Genomic DNA, 12,373 nt, shown 5'->3' on the forward strand with positions numbered 1-12,373 from the left:
TATGACATATTTCCTAAATATGAAAGCCACTACTTTCGAGAAAGATCAAAGACAGCATATTTAGGTCCTCAGTTGTAAGTGCAGCAAATGTATACGCTCTATAAAGAATATTGCTTTGAACAACATGTTCATTTAGACGATGTAGCAAAACTATGGTTGTATAGGGATATTTTTAATAAAAAATTTAATCTCACTTTTAAACCACCAGAAGTGGATACTTGTGATACGTGTGATTTATTTTTAGCACAGTTAAAGACAGCAGCACACGACACTGATGCAGAACGTATAAACAATGAAAGAAATTTACATCTGAAAGATGCAGAACGTAGGTATAATCTCAAATCCTCAGACACAAATGAAACTAAAGAAAATTGCAAACATAAGGTACTCACAGCAGATCTTCAAAAATGTTTACCTACACCGTTGTTGACCAATTCGCTTACTTTTTATAAAAGAAAGTTTTGGACTTTAAATTATACAATTTTTGATTCCTCAAATAATTCAGCCTGGTGTATGATGTGGGACGAATCAAAAGGTAAGAGAGGTGGGAATGAGTTGACATCAGCTTTGGTAAAATGGGCAGATCTAAACTTACCTGGATCTAATATAGAGCACATAACGCTTTGGTCTGATAATTGCTTTGGCCAAAATAAGAACAGCAGCATCGTAATGGGCTTTTATTTCATTCTAAATAAATATCCACAGCTTAAAACCATTGATCAAAAATTTCTTTTAAAAGGACATAGTCACATGGAAGCTGACACCGTTCATGCACAAATAGAAAAACAGCGAAAAAACCCCTACAATGACAGTTGTAACTCCGTGGGATTGGCAGCAACTTATCCGTCACTGCTCCTCAAAATTTAAAGTAATAAACTTAGAATTGGCCGACGTTAAATCTTTTGATCCAATGTATACCGTTGCAAGGGGTTCTTCAAATGCTGCACCTTTCGTTGCTCGAAAAATTAATCGTAATAAACAGCCGTTCCTATTGTCTAAAGTAGTTGACTTGCAGTATAGAAAAGACCAGTTAGGAATACTGTACTACAAAACATCATTTCAAGCAACGAATTTAGAGGAAATAGATTTGAGAAGAAACACAAGAACCGAACTTACCTTACAGATGGATCTGGACCAAATAAATCAAAGGCTAGTGCCTATTTCAACAGCAAAATATAATGACCTCATGGATTTATTGCCTTTTGTACCATCGGAGTTTCACGAATACTATCGAAGCTTACCACATGCTTTAAATCGGAACGATTATCCAGAAGGAGATGCTGATCAATAAAATTTATTTAATCTAATACGTACTTTAAAATTTTTAGTTCATGTTTATTTTACTTTCTGTTTTAACTTTGTTTAATCTTAATAAATTGAAATTAGTATATCTATATTCGTTTTACTTATTGTCAATAAGGACAGGTGACTTATTATAAAAATGTTTTCGGGAAAAAAAATACAACTTAGAAGCATACTGTCCTAAGTCCATTTTTTTTTGTAAAATTAGAATATTGCAAAAATTTGAAATTGGTGGATTATAATACTCTACCTGTACTATTAATTGCTTAGAAAAAACTAGTTATTCATTATTTATTTATATCTGTAATAATTCCAAATATTCACCGAAAACCGTTAATTCGTTCTCCTGTAAAATCGATAAATTGGACTTGGGACAGTTTGCTTCCGATATACAGAAATATTTTATCTGTTTTAGGACTGTTGAAGATTCTATTGACTTGTATATATTAGAATTTGGATTATAATAAAAATTGTAATTAATTAATAAATACAAATTTATGGTTTTTATTTCCACTCGATCCGAAGTGGTTTGATATTTGCTTTTTGTATCTTTATGTTGTGGCTATATTGGCTTATTCTGTAAGTATCTCTTACATAAATAATATAATATATATATAACGAACAATAACTTAAGTTTAAATCATAATCAATTTCATGATCAACAATTGTTTTTGGTTTAAATTTTTTTTTATATATTTTTTTTTTTTTTGAAAAGTGTTTATCAACCAACTATAACTCAGTGGCTATAATAACTCACATATTAAAAGAATCTTATTTCTATTATGCTGAATTTGTTTATAATAAACCAACTGGTTTTAATTATAATAATAATAAAATTATTTTGAAAACATTAATTAAATCTGGTGATACAATATAGTCCTTATTGGTTTGTTACATGTCTGTGAATTCTGCTTATTTTTGCTTTTAGTTTCTTTCTTATTGTTGAATCTAGTTTCAACTATTAAATTAACAACAATAATACAATTGTTTGAGTTAAATATATATGTGGTATATTCAATATTGTCATTTTGTTTTATGTTCATACTATTCATAAAAAAAACTGTTTAGGAGCTTTAATTTCATAACAATTCTCCAAAAATTAATATTTCATATTTGACAATTTTTTTGGCAAATATCAAATATTCATTTTTCTTTGACTGGTTTTTTTTTTTGCAAGTTGTGTGATTGTTTCTCTGAACGTCGACACAAGTGTATGTTTCAGTGATTTTATGAATGTGTGATGGTTAAAAACAATTAAATTTTTGATTCAGTTGCATATATATGGTATACAATTATGCTGCAGATAGTTTGAATGCTCTCTTTGAAAAAAAATAATAATTAGTTTTGTTCTTTTAATTTTGCATGTGTAAGCTTAGGTTGCTTTAGTTTGTTTTATTAATGCATGTTTTATTTTGAATATATACAAAAAAATATAGAGTTTAAGTTTTATTTAAGCATGTGTGAGCTGCATTTTGTGGTTAGAGTGTAAGCTAGTTTGAATGTGACTTTATTATCATTCGGTTATTTTTAATAAGTTTTCGTTGAGGGTTGAGTTTATATTCTACTTTTGAATCCATTTTATAGTTGTTTTTCTTCCTTGGTTTCTTAGAGTTCTGCCATCTTCGTTTCAAATTTTTCCTCTCCAATCCTTCTTCTGTAATTCCATTCCAAGTTTTATTATTATACTGCATAATTATATCATTATAATCTTTCATAATTCATCATAATTCATATTATATTATATATCATATTCATAATCATAATATCCGCAATAATTCATATTTCATCATTTTTCATAAATAGCAGCATTATTATTATTATTATTCCATCTTCTGTATCCCATTCATGTCCTTTACTTAAAAAAAATTGTTTCATTTTATAAATATAACTTAAAATTAATAATGTCTTCTTATTTCTTCACTTATTGTTCATATTTGTAAATGTCTTTTATGTTAAAAACTCCTCTAAGATACCCACTCTCAGGATATTTCAATAAATAACTATTTTCTCCATCTTCTGTTTCAACTTCATAAGGTCCCTCCAATGGTGGTAAAAGTTTGTTACAAATGTTATCTCTATAATTGCTTACCCTATGTGCTCTAATTAATACTAGTTCTCCTTTTTGAAATTTTTGGTTTGTTCTCATCTTCCTTTTGTTTTGTCTTTTCACATATTTCTCTCCATTCTTGATGATTCTTAGTTTTACATCTTGACAAATTTGGTCATATTCAGGTTCTATTTCTATAATCCAAGGTCTTTCTGGTCTTATCCTTTTCATTAGAAATAGTGGTATCTCATTAGTCACAGTGTTTGGTAACTGATTTATGTATTGTTCTATCCTTAATAAATGTTGATCCCATACAGTGTGTTTGTTTTCTATTGATATTCTTAAAAATTTTATCACTTCTTGAATATATCTTTCCGAAGGATTTGATTGAGGATGTCTGATGCTTGTAAAACTTAATTTGGTTCCATTTCTTGTCATAAAATTTTTGAATCGGTCGTTTTGGAAATATGTGGCATTATCCAGTATGCATTGTTTAGGTTTTCCTATTTCTTCAAAATAATTGTTTAAATTATTTATGATAGTGTTGACTTTTGTATTTTTACTGGAATAAAGTTTGATGAATTTTGAAAATAAATCTACGATTACCATGATATGTTTATGTCCATTTCCTTCCGTTTGTATCAAGTCACTCAAAAAATCTATAGCTATTATATCTAAGGGCTCTTGTGCTATTATATTTTTGGGAGTATTCCAATTTGAAAAATTCTTCGATTTTTGTCTTTGACAAGTATGACATTTTCTAGTCAAGTTTTTGATTATGCTTGTATCCTTCTTGGTGATATAGTTTTCTCGAAACATTAACCATATTTTCTTACTACCCGCGTGTCCATTCTTTTCATGTAAATCCTTCAGTATTTCTTCGGCTAAATTTTTGCTGATGTAATATAACTCTTGCTCTCCAATTCTTTTAATGTAAATTTGATCTTTCAGTATACATCTTTCCTTTTCTTTCTGTGTTAAATTTTGCTGATCTTCTCTAATGGCTTGTTTTGAGTACATTCCCTCCTGTTCTTTTAATATATTTAATCCGATTTGAATTTTTCTCTCTTCTCTTGTTCCTTCCTCTTCGTTCCTTGTCAAGGCATCTGCAATGACATTATCTCTTCCTTTTATATGTCTAATTTCGAAGTTATATTCTTGAAGTAGTAAAGTCCCACGATGTATTCTATTATTAAGCAATTTGTTATTCATGATATTTATTAACGATAAATGGTCAGTTTCAATATAAAATTTTGATCCTAATAAATAATACCGAAATTTTGTTACACAAAATAGTATGCTAGCAAATTCCAATTCGGTGACACTATACCTCTTCTCGTAATTTCTGGTTACACGTGACACAAATGAAATAGGAACTTCTTCATTGTCCTGGACTTGTAACAACACTCCTGCAAATTTGTGCATGGAAGCATCTGTCTGTAGAATGAATGGCAAATCGTACCTGGGGTGATAAATTCTTAGATTAGTCCGAAATATGTCCTTTAAATTTTGAAAGGCCTGGTTTTGTTCTTCTTTCCATTTCCATTTTTGATCCTTCTTCAGTAGTTGAATTAATGGTAATTCTTTCTCACTCAAGTCTGGAATTAATCGTTTACAGTAGTTGATTAGGCCTATAGATCCTCGTAAATTTTTCAAATTTTTCGGTGCTGGATAGTTCATTATTTTCTCAATTCTTTCTTCGTCCATAGAAATACCACTTCTGTCTAATTTATATCCTAAATACGTGACCTCTTGTTGATAAAACTGGCATTTGTTTAAGTTAATTTTTAATCCTGCTTCATTCAATGCATTCAACAAAATATTTATGTGTGTTAAATGTTCGTGTGATGTGTGAGAATAAATGAGAATATCGTCAATGTAGTGTATAATAAAGTCTTCGTATTGATCCAAAATTTGATGTAAAGCACGTACAAGAGCTGAACATGCACTTTGCAAACCGTATGGAACTACTTTAAATCTATATATTACCCCATCTATCGAAAAGGCTGTAAAATCCCTACTATCTTTATGCAATGGTATCAACCAAAAGCTATGCTTCAGGTCAATTTTTGTAAAATAATTTGATTTAGTTATTTTTCCAAAGATTGCATCTACACTTTGTGGTGCTTCATATTGTGGTGTTGAATATTTGTTAATGTTCCTGGCATCGAGGCATAATCTTAACTCACCATTGCTCTTCTTCACTACCACTATAGGGTTTATGTACTTTGAATTGCTGTTTTCAATTATTCCGTTTTGTAACATCTTCTCTATCTCCTTTGAAACTTCTTTCCGGTATTTATAAGGAATTAGATATGTCTTCGATTTAAAATTTTCTATTCCTTTTACCTCAATTTTATGCATGTACTTTTCAGCCACTCGGTTTTCGGATTTTATCAAACCATCATATTTTTGCAACAATCTTCCTACATCTTCTTTCCATTCTTCTGCACATACTAAATTTTCTTCCAATTCCATTTTACTTTCTTCTGGTTCATTATTTATAAAATTGTAGTTTGTATGATTTTGAATATTGTTAATTTCCTTTATCTTTAATTCCTCTTGTTTTGATTCCTCGTCTTCTGTATTTCCAAATTTCAGTACTTCTTCTTGAATTTGTAAAGTTTTGTTTACATAATCGATGACCATTCCATTTCTGTCCATTTCGTCTGTCCCAATCAAAATATCATGTCTCATGTTTTCTACTATTATGAATTGCATACTATATTCGGTTGTATCAAATAATACTTTTCCCACTATTCCCTTCTTTGCTTCATATAGTTTTTTGTTGTTTGCACCCACTAGATTAACCTTTGGAATTGAATAACAATATTTTTGAAAATTTAATTCATTAATAACTTTATTGTCAATTAGTGAAACTTCAGAACCCGTGTCTATTAAAATTTTAACTTGTTTTTGAAAGAATTTACCCTGAATTAAAATTAACCCTTGCAAATTTTGATTTTTCTTTTCTTCCCCAAATGTTATGAACTCCCTTGTATGCTCATAGTGACATACGGCCGCATTTAGCAGGTGCTTTATTGAAAATTTGGTGATTGTGAATCTGTTGTGTATTGTGTGTCAAAGGGTTGTGATGGTGATGATGTGTTGAGTGTTTCAATTGGTGACTCTTGTTGACTGACGTCGGTGTATGATTGATGGTGACTTAGAAAATTCACTTGTCTTTTTTGGTTATTTCTATTTATATCTTCTAGACTTCTAGTGTTATGGTTTCGATTGTTTGTGTAGTTTTGATTTGACTGTTGTTGTGAATTGTTTGTCTGATTCTGTTGAATGGCACTGTTTGAAAATGCATGATTCATATTGCCATTGGAGTTAAAGTTTCTGTTGTTATTATTGTAATTATTTCTGTTAAAATTTCCGTTGTTTTGATTATTGTAATTACCGTTTTGATACCGTCCATTATTTCCATAGTTATTGTTGTTAGTTTGATTGTTACGATTATAGTTTTGGCGATTAAAGTTCTGATTATTTTGGTTGCGGTAGTTATTATTATTATTCCTAAAGTTCGAGTTATTATAGTTGTTGTTACCATTATTTTGTCTATAGTTATTGTTAAAATTACGATGATTATTGAAATTATTGCCGTTCTGATTATTGTTTCTGCTGTAGTTATTGCTCCCATTGAAGTTGTTATTATTATTATTATTTGCTTGGTCATTGTTTTGATACATGGGGTTTCGTTGCTCATGCATCATCAAAAATTGGCACAGTTTGTCTATTTCTTTAAAGTTGTATAACATCATGATATCTTCCAATGTCCGATCAAAGTGTTGCACGATACAACCCACAATGTATTCTTCGTTAAAACCACAGTCTAAGTATTGAGCTGTGCTGTAAATTTGCATGGCGTACCGGTGGTATGACATGCTACGATTTGGGTTGTATTTGCCACTTAACAGCTCGTTTTTGATTGAACGCTGTTGTGCTTGACCCCAGAAATATTCACTGAATTTGGTCGCAAAGTCTTCCAGATCCACCAACTCATTTTCTTTGTTCGAAAACCATAGTAACGCCTCATCCGTCATCTGGTTTCTGATGAATTCTTTAAAGTCTTCGAAATTTCTGTAAGATGCATATCTGTGCCTAAGGAATTTCATGAAAGGTACTGGATGCTGCTGTTTTATTCTTCCACTAAAATAGATTTTACAATCTCTTTCGACCGTTTGTACAACCGGCCTTGCATCCAATTCCTTCTGTGTCACTTCTTTAAGAGACTCTTGTACTCTCCCAATTTCTTTCTCCATTATCTCTTTGGTCTTATTCATATTTTCATCTATTTCATCTTCTTTTTTCTTCCACTGTTCATTAATGTCTCGTCGAAATATCTCTTCCTTCTGCTCAATATGATGCTCCAGCTGTACTGCCAACACTCCCATTTGTTCGTCAATATCTTCGAACTTTTTTTGGTTATTTTGTTGTTCTAGCTTCAAATTTTGTTCCATTAATTCAATCTTTTTATTTTGAGTTTCATTATTCTTTTCCAGCTGTGCCGATAACACTTCCATTTGTTCTTTGCACTGCTCTTCCATCTTGGCCATTTCTAGGGTTAACTCTTCTTTTACTTCTTCTATCTTCTTTCCCAACTTATCCTCAACCTGTTGTGCCATCTGTTGTATTTTGTCATCAAAATTTTGTGTTATTTCCCGTTTTATTTCTTTTTTTGTATCTTCAAGTTCTTTTGTCATATGTTGTTTATTTTCTTCTGCTTTCTGGTTTATATTTTGCTCAGTTTTTTTTATTTCCTGTAACAAAATTGCCATCATCTTGTGAAAGTCCAATTCATCCTTCTTTACGGGCTGAGCTTGGTCTCCACTTGCCATTTGCCTTTCCATTTGTGCTTCTTCTGGCTGTCTTTTCTCCTCCATTGTCTCCTGTACTTCTTCAGTCTCTTTAATTTGTTCTTCGGTTCTGTCTGTCACTTCCTGTTCTTCTTCTACGTTCTTATGTGATCTAGTCTTTCTTTTGTCCATGTTTATTTTTATTTAATTTCAATTCACTCAATAAACTTATTATCTACACAAATTATACTCTTAACACCCTGTATATTATGTTATTAAATGTTTAAGGTACACCACTGGTTAATACTTTGTTATAATGCACTACCTGTCACCGTCCAAATACACAGCCACACGTTGGGCTCGCCAAATTGTTATGATATGTGAATTCGATGCAAGAAAACTACAAGTTGCTCTTATTTACCGGCTAGCTTTATGAAGATAAAAATAATTTTTTTTAAGTTGATTAATTTGTAATATTGTTAAATTTAGAAATGCTTTTAATAAAAATTATTGAACGCCTGAAAATAAAAAAAAATTTGACAAACATTTATTCTACTCACCTTGTATTCTCTAAATCTGTATTTTGAATTTAAATTTTTTTTTACTTATTTGTCTTAGAACATGCAGACTCTTAACTCAAGCGAGTTCTGTGACCTGTACTGCTTGATAAAGCTATATAAAATTATATAAAGCAAAAATCACCACACAAGAAGTTTTATTTTTAATGTACTGTGCAATTATTCACAAGTGATCAATTAAATATTACACAACGATATCTTGTATAATATATATAAAAAAAATTATTTAAGATTCTTCCAATAAATAAGCCAATACTTAACCGTTTAATACTAATATGAATGGATTTAGATTTATGACGTAATACAATATTGAAGTAAGTATATGAAATTAGTGTTTTGTGAAGTTGCAACAAGAAATACTTGATCTAAGATCTAATACGTGTTTGTTTGTCAAAGTATTTATAACCTCACTTACTATCTTTTTAGAGCGAAAACAAAGGTTTATAATCCTTCAATTTTTTTAGTTTAACTGTTTTGTTTAATGATTTTAGTAAGCAAAAGAAACGGTGAATTATATTTGGTTAATATTACAAAAGCGATAATAAAATTTTTGTGAACTTGACTTCAAATTATTTTGTTTTTTAACACAAAGATGATTTAGGATGATATAGGCTGTTTAAAAAAAAAAAGGTAAGATTATTTCTAAAGAAATTTCAAAACTTGCGTTTAACTTTATTAAAGTTCACTTTCGTCTTTCAGATAATCCCTTCTCTAAAAATTTTATGGAAATCTTCAATAACAAAGATTGCATCTTTCAGTGACGTCTTCTAATGGATTAGGGCCGCAAAACTATCAGAATTATCTCTCCAATGGTTGAGAAATATTTATAAGTACCCAAAATGAATTTTAAATGATCTTCAGTCAAAAATAAACACCAAACGGTCTCTTTATTCAGCGAGAATTCAAATGAGTGTAAAAACTCACCTTTCTGGTAGCTGTGGACCTCTTTATGATGACTGCTAACAATTCCCTTATCGGAAAATATACTGTTAATCTGCAGGCTTTGCTAAAATTTAATCAGAAACGATGGTTTCTTATCGGCAAGGTAATTTGAATATACTTTGTTATAATTCAGGACTTTTTTAAGGTTTTTTTAAATACTTTTGAAAAATTGTGACTGCTGAAAAAAATCAAAAATTTTCTGGCCCTTCGTAACTATTGATTTTCTATCTTTTATTTTTCATTGCTTACCAGATCTCCAAGCATTTTGACAATGTTTTTTAAGATCTGACAGGATTTTTGTATATTTTTGACATTTATGATTAAAATAAAAAATATTTTAAATTTTCATAAATTGTTAAATCTTGAGAACTATATTGACTTTTGAAATGAATTGAAACAAATACTAGAGAATTTAAGCATTCTTTTGACATATAATTTCTACAACAAATGATAATTTAAATATTAAAATTTTTACTAACAAATTTGACATACACCAATTTTAACATGAATTAGTTGCTTTTATTTTGCTTTTATTTAATTTTAAAGCTATCTGAAAGCATTTTTGATATTGAATCACTGAGAATTGTCTTCAGATTACCTGTCCATTAAAGATTATATCATTCTGAACTCTTATTTATGAGATATATCCTATTTCACCTCCTAACACGTTTTATTTTCCGAGCTCTATCCATGTTAACTGTATGTTTACTAACAAATTGAAACTTCTTACTTTGTGAATAAATGACTTAAATATTTTATCTGTTTTAGGACTGTTGAAGATTCTATTGACTTGTATATATTAGAATTTGGATTATAATAAAAATTGTAATTAATTAATAAATACAAATTTATGGTTTTTATTTCCACTCGATCCGAAGTGGTTTGATATTTGCTTTTTGTATCTTTATGTTGTGGCTATATTGGCTTATTCTGTAAGTATCTCTTACATAAATAATATAATATATATATAACGAACAATAACTTAAGTTTAAATCATAATCAATTTCATGATCAACAATTGTTTTTGGTTTAAATTTTTTTTTATATATTTTTTTTTTTTTGAAAAGTGTTTATCAACCAACTATAACTCAGTGGCTATAATAACTCACATATTAAAAGAATCTTATTTCTATTATGCTGAATTTGTTTATAATAAACCAACTGGTTTTAATTATAATAATAATAAAATTATTTTGAAAACATTAATTAAATCTGGTGATACAATATAGTCCTTATTGGTTTGTTACATGTCTGTGAATTCTGCTTATTTTTGCTTTTAGTTTCTTTCTTATTGTTGAATCTAGTTTCAACTATTAAATTAACAACAATAATACAATTGTTTGAGTTAAATATATATGTGGTATATTCAATATTGTCATTTTGTTTTATGTTCATACTATTCATAAAAAAAACTGTTTAGGAGCTTTAATTTCATAACAATATATATATATAATCATGACGAACTGTACATCTTCCTAGCCTAAGGGAAATGCCATTTTTACTATTAAAATTATAACACGGGCTATGATTTGAACGGACACTAGAAATTATTAAAAATTAAATTTTTGCAAGAAAAATTATATTTTTTAAATCTATGGTTCAATTTGATAAATTTGATTTATAGTTAGATTTGACTTTTTTGTTAAAATTTAATAAAATCGTTAAACTACAGGACATTATAATAAGTTAATCAAAATATTAAGAGATAAACAAGTTCATAACCGCGACAGGATTGTTGAAAAATTATATTGAAGTCAAATAGCGACCATTCGTATTAATGGGAAGTCGACAGAAGAAAGTAAAATTCTAAAGGGCGTCAGACAGGAGTGCGTGCTGTTCCCACTATTGTTTAATTTATATTCAGATAGAATCTTTATGCTTTGCACACATGGAGTATAGTGTAAAAATTAATGGAAAACTGATAAAAAATACCATCATATAAGCAGATAACACAATTATATTGTGCGATGACTGAAATGGATTGCAATGTCTTTTTGTCCATTAACACGGTGGAAGAAGAAATTGAACTAAAAATTAATTGTTCTAAAATAAAATACATCGTATTTACCCGATTACCTTATTAAAATACACAATTAAAAATAGATAGAGAACCAATACAAATAAATTTTACCAATTTAAAATAAAATTTACCAATTTTAAATATTTAGGTTGTTATATTATCGAACAATTAGACCCAGACACAGAGGTAAAATTTGGAATTTAGATGGATCGTGTAACTTTTATAAAAATCAGGTCACTCTTCTGTAACGATAAATTGAAATTTCAGCTTCGGAAACGCATGATTAAATGTTTATATGGTAAATTGTCTAATATGATGTCGAAGCATGGACCTTGAAAGTATCTACTATAAACCACTTAAAGGCTTTTAAAATGGGGTTGTATAGACGAACACTAAAAACACCGTGAACGGCTGCAGACAAATGAAGTAGTTCTGAACAGAACAGAAGCTACTCGTCAGCTGATTTTAGCGTCAAATCCACAAAATAGCATATATTGAACATATAATACGGGGAAAATAGTATAATATTGTTCGAAAAAATTATGAAGGGTAAAATCGAAAGACGCAAGGAATTTGTACAAAACAAGAAAATCAGAGAATGGACCGGAATACGTAGAGTCGAGACAGTTAAAGTTGATGGGATTGGTAGATGATGATCTATCCAGATTCTGTCACCTCAGAG

At 29.4% G+C, this 12,373-nt stretch overlaps 1 protein-coding gene across 2 annotated transcripts in view; it reads right to left on the bottom strand.

Moving 5' to 3' along the window:
• Rpp30 (ribonuclease P protein subunit Rpp30) overlaps positions 1–12,373 on the bottom strand; it is a 76,779-nt gene that overhangs the window by 41,847 nt on the left and 22,559 nt on the right. The gene's annotated exons all lie outside the window — the stretch shown is intronic.

The sequence above is a fragment of the Diabrotica undecimpunctata genome, chromosome 8 (assembly GCF_040954645.1).
Source record: "Diabrotica undecimpunctata isolate CICGRU chromosome 8, icDiaUnde3, whole genome shotgun sequence".
NCBI lineage: Eukaryota > Metazoa > Arthropoda > Insecta > Coleoptera > Chrysomelidae > Diabrotica > Diabrotica undecimpunctata.